Below are 6,000 nucleotides of genomic sequence, written 5' to 3'. Positions count from 1 at the left end.
ATCTTTCTCAGGTTGGGGTTGAATAAGAGACTGTGTTCTTATTGTATCTTTGGGATTTTGTTTCATAATAACATGGATGCCCCTTAGAAATGCCATAGTTCATTTGCTTGGTGGAAACTGGTTCAATAACACCATTATATATTTATGCGGTTTTGTGGGGAAGCAAAGATCAGTAGAGGTCCTTCCAGCCATGTGATTATAATGATGGTTTTCTTTTCCTTCTCTATTTATTATTTATTAAATACTTCAGTGTGAACCACACTGTCCTAGATCTTGAACGTGATTGAATTAGAGGACTATGTATACGGGCTCTGTGTAGCGATAGCATCTTGGAACGTTGAATTTTACTGAAATGTGTTTAAAATTATAGAAGATATGCCCATGACAAACATTTTATCAGTCACTATCATGTTTCAAAATAACATTGAACCACACATTCAATTCAATACATATCTTTATATACTTTGGAAATGGACCAAATTTAATTAGAAGCATTCAAGATGTTCTAAAATCATCATGAAAATGCTGACTTTAGGCAAATGAATGAGAAATGAAATTAATTCTCTGCCTGGGCGCACCTTCATGGTGACTTTAGAACAGTTCTAAATGATCGAGCATGAGCTAAAGCATATCTTATTTCATCGGGTCAACCCTTTCACACACTGCGAACACGAGATACGTTCAGTGCAGATATTTTCCCAACAAGCACAAGGGCGAGGAATGCATTTTCACAAAATGCTGGAGAAGGGATGGCACAGTGGTGGGTCTTGAGTGGGAAGGTCAGAAAGCTGAGAGTCTTGTCCCAAACATGCAAACTGTGACGTGCATACATCACCCGCTGGGTCTGCCAGTGTTCAGAGAACTTGACGGAGAAGTTCAGAAATGAGTTTCCTAAATTGGCTCTGAGTTACCATGAGTGAATGTCCTCTTCCACCGTGGAAGAGTTTGGCACAGGGAAGGAGAGGTGTGTAAGTTAGTCTGGGCTCTGGTTTTCCCCAGACACTGCACAGTCTCTTGCAGCCAGCATGGCTCCTCCCCGGCTGGTGCCGTCACCTGTGCTCCATCCAGTTCTCAGCCTTCCTTTCACCTGTTCTTTGAAAGAAAGGAGGTTGAGCTTCCGATTTCACCCTTGCTGAGATGACAAAGACTACTGAATGCCTTTGAAGCCATTCCCTGCATGGTAGCCTGGGGTTTTGAGGGGTTCATTTCCTCTCTTGCGGCCATACAGTTTCAAAGTTTCATGAAGGACTGTAGTAAACAAAACAGGACACATGATCAGACCTCGAAGTGGGCGGCAACGTGTTCAGTTCTATTTACACATTGTATTGGAGCTGGGGGAGGGAAGACAGGTTTACACAGAGGACCTCATCAGCCACATGTTGCCTAAGCGGAGGGTCCTGCTGATTCTGAGTTTATTCTTTTTCCTGGCTTTCCTAGTGACAGGGACATGTCCAGCCTGTCGTTGATTCCCAGTGGAGATGAAGCAGCCTCTCTCTGGTGTTATTCACTTGTCCGAGCATCTCTCCCAGGTTTTCCCAGGTTCCTTTGTTGCTATGGTTGCTTCTGAGCGCACACACGATGCTAAAAATAAATTCCAAGTGCAACTTTCCAGCTGCCTGGAAAAAGAGTTTTCTGCTCTCTTTGTACTTATATCCAATTGGCGTACAGTCGATATGCTCTGAGAAGCTGGATCGAATACAGATGCCATGCCCAGAATCAGCAGATGGGCTGGGGGTGGAGAGAAACTTTATAGGTTAGAGGCTGCCAGCGGAGTCAAAAGCCTGCGATCCATGACCTTGCCTAACCGTGTGCCTTTGAGAAAACTGTGTCATTTCTCAGGGTCTCGGTTTCTTTAACTGGGAACTGCAAAGAGCATCAAAGGAGTATTCTCGTTTTAAGAGTGTGCTTACTGATTGTGAATTTAAAACATTTCTGTATACTAGACCTACCTCCTGTCCTAACTGAGAAAGCTTGGACAGCTGATCATTATTGCTCCAAATTATTATCAAAGAGAACTTTAAAAAAGTCTGCTTCATGGGCCCTGATGTTAGGCTTCATATGACAAAAATTATACACAGACACACAGATCCTGGTTTTTGCATTTGTTTTTTCATTCATGCACTATTTTTTTCTTCATTCAATAAATCATGACTGTGTTCTTTCAAGGTGCTAGATTTTTTTTTTTTTATACAGCTGGCACGGAGCTGAGTGCTGTTAAGAAAAGTAAGTGCTGGAGAATCTTAGGAATCAAATTAAAAGAATATAGACTTAGGAATGAAATGATATTAACCTTAATGGGGATAAAATATCAACATAAAATATTTATATGTTTTCTGATTATAAAAGAATGTGTTACCTCTTAAATTAATTGGAAAAATATCTAAAATTAACATTATTTGGTTTTCTACTAACAGTAGTCCTGACATTATATCATTTAATTTCTGTTATGGTAATTGTGCTAATCTGAGACATAAGAAGAAAGGCGGAAAAAAAAAACCAAGGGGTAATGGGAAATATTAATATGTTCACGAATTAAATGGAAGTCTCACAGAGACTAAATGACATAGCTGATTAGTGCCAGTAATATTTAATACACACCAAGTGTGAAGAATTCAAAGATTCAGCTAAAATCTACTTACTAATCTTCAGCAGTGCCCCGCAGGGCAGCAGAATTCTCTAGCTACAGAAGAGGAACAGAGTCTGAAAAAGGTAAACCAAGACTCTATCATCAGCAGACAGTGTTTTCCAGAATGTTTAAGCTATCTGCTGGGCTCTGTATCCTTATGTGGAGGAATTACTACCATCTTTCTAGGGAGAGTGTAGGGCATGTTTTTTTTTTTTTTTTTATTAGCTGTGTGTAAAGTAATTAAACATGGCAAGCCTGTGGCTTTGTGTTCCAAAATTAACCCTCCTGGGCTTGGAAAATCTTCCTAAATGAGAAGACAATGCAGAAATCTCAACGTGGGGCAACGTGAGAACACAGATCTGAGGAAGGGTGGCACTTAGGGACCTCATGAATTTGCACGCAAATTTAGAAGTAGAGGATTCCTTAGGAACTCTGAAAGATATTAAAATGGAAGGTCATGCTTTGAAATAGGGAGAGATGGGAGTCTTCCACTGGCTGCTAATGTAAGGCAGAGAAACAGCAGAAGGGAATGCACGTTGCATCTGCTATATCTCATGATAACAAATAGGCCTAAGATCAAACCTCTGCTTTTCCTAGCTGCAAACAAGAGGTGAATAAGCAGAATTAATTCACTGAGTGCATCCGCATTAGTAAGTTTAACAGATCAGGGCCAAGAGTAGAACTTAGAGGAACCCAATGTATAGAGTCTTCCATGAAGTAGGCAGAACTGAAGTCATCTATATATGTAGCTACCTCCTTCCAAACTTCCCCTTGCACTTAACTTCTGTCGTGGTGTTAGGACAAGCACGACAGGAGCTGCAAGACATACAAGCTGAGGTGCCATGTAGTGGGACGTCATAGTGGGGAAATTAGCACCTGGGTGCTCAGTCAGTAGTGTATGTTGGTGAGATCATTGCAAATGGTAATACAGGGCAAATGCTAGTGTATAAAGTGGCAGGTGGCAGTATCACAGACGACGATGCAGGACAATTAATTAACCAGGTAATCATTACAAGAATCTTCTAAATTAGACCTGTCTGTCTGGGAAATAGCTGATAGATGCAAGACCCTCAGTTTATTTTTTTCAACAATTATTCACTCAGTGCCAAATTTGTATAAGACATGTTAAAACCCATCCTATAAAGACATAGTGATTTTTTAAAAAAATAAATTACCCATATGCATATGCTTTCTGTGATGTCTCACAGTTTTTGAACTGGATTTTGTTAAGGGGAGAGAGAGTGGTTGAAGTAGAAGCAGCAGGCCGTGTAAACATCAGAGGGCAGAAAGTCACGGGCACGCTGGGCTGGCGGTGACTGTGCAGTTGGACCTCGGAGAGATGGGCATGGAAGATTCAGCCTTGGCCCATCAGGGAGGGAGAAGCAGAACATAAAGCTGGCAGGGGAGGAGGTGCCAGTGAAGATTTTTGAGCAGAGAAGTTGCAAGACCAGAGCTGTTATCGAGCTTAATCTGGTAAAATTGCATGTCAAGCTGAGTTGCTTCCGTTTGTTCAAACTGATCAGTCTGGGGTGAGGGGAAGAGGAGGGAAAAATGATTCCATGTGCTCGCAGACCGAAGTAAACCTGAGGCTCATTGGACAACTCAGCTGGGAAATGCACGTCCGAGCAAGACTCCCCCACTAACATGACAGGAGACAATTTGAAGAACGGTCACACGTGGGAATTCAGTTTGTCTTTGTTTTATGTGAAAGATCATGCTGTCTGTATGTGTTGGCAGCAACAGAATTTCCTTTCTTATGCTCTTGCAAGTTGGGAAGGCATTTCATTGGTAAGATCTAATCAGCCTCTCTGCACCCTGTGCCTTTGAGGTATTAAAGCTGAGCCCACTGTTGAACTCTTAGGCTCCGGCCCAAGACCCTTCGATGAGCAAGTGATGTGTTTACTTACAAAAGGGCAGACAATATTGCAGGAGAAATCACTCGTGTAGCCCACATAATCTTCCTAGGAAATTACAAAACTATATCAAACCATATAAAAGTCATCCCTAATGTCCCAACTGAGTGTAGGATGGATTAGAAGGAAAAGAGAAGGAAGGTAAAAAAGGCAGTAAGGAGTTTAGTGCACTAGCTCTAGACAAAGATAACAGGAGCCAAAACTAGTTAATGGCGAAGGAAATAGACAAGCAGAGGAGAAGCCAGAGCTCTCACAAGGTGGAACACAGAGGAATTAGTGAGGCAGGGAGACGGCTAAAAGATGACTGATGTTCAGCATTAATGGGGAGATAGACGGGGGAACTGGTTTAGAGGTCAAAGTCAATGTCAGACACACATGCTGGTTTGGAAGCAGTGGGAGGCTGACGGACTTGAAACTTTGGCTAAAGTGGAACTGGAATTCAAGGAAGGGCCAGGCACCAGAGGGAAATTTGGGAAATTCTGCAAAGAGGTATTGAAGAATTGGAGGAAATGTCTAAATTAGTCATATGGATAGGGAGTTTTGCCAACTTTCAAAAGTATGAAATATGTGACAACCAAATCTAAGTTGTATTTTTTTCTGTACTGTTAAGACTGGCCTGACTTCTCATTTATCTTAATCTTTCTTTCCAGAGCCCTGGTCCTTCTCACTGGAAACCTCTTCATCTCACGTGGGGACCCCAGTCCTTGCAAAGTAGAGTACACTTTGCTTGGCTTCCCCAAAGCGCAAGCCACCCCCCTGCTCCCTCGTCACCCCTGGCTGTAGTGGGTATAAAGCAGATACGTTCTTCCTGCCCCTCTTCTGGCTGGAGGCACAGCTATGAGCCACCCACAGGCTGAGAGAGCTCGAGGAGAGGGATAAAAAAGTAAATAGGCCTGACCAGGCTTCTTTCCCTTTCTTCTTCATCCTACCTGCCGCACAGACATCGTGCCTGGAGCCGGGATCGCCTACCTGCTGCACTGAAGCAACAAGCATGCGGGAAAGGCCAAGAGAATTTCAGAGGCAATGGCTCTGATAGAGTTAAGCCTCTAAACCAATGCCGGTACCCTTCTACCTTGAGTCTCCCTGTTATGTGGACAAATGAGATCCTGTTTGTGTAAGCCACTCTCGTGTCAGGTTTTCTGTGACTTCCAGCCAAACTTATTCCTAATTGATGTGCTCTGCCACTTTTAGGGGGCATTTTTGGGGGATTCCCCAAAGGGTATATTCTAGTTTTCTATTGCCTGTCTAACCCCCTGAAAGTATAGTGACTTAAAGCAATAACCATTTATTCTATGTGCAAATCTGCAATTGGGATAGGGCTCAGTGGGGATGGTTTCTCTGCCTCAAGTGGCATCAGCTGGAGAAGCTCAACTAAGGACTAAGAATACATTCATTCATATAACTAACTAGCTGGTCTCGGCTATTGGCTGGGTGAAATTGGGGTTTGGGGCCAACGGCCTC

This window comes from Lemur catta, chromosome 25 (genome assembly GCF_020740605.2).
Source record: "Lemur catta isolate mLemCat1 chromosome 25, mLemCat1.pri, whole genome shotgun sequence".
Lineage (NCBI taxonomy): Eukaryota > Metazoa > Chordata > Mammalia > Primates > Lemuridae > Lemur > Lemur catta.
This window is presented reverse-complemented; position numbering follows the sequence as displayed.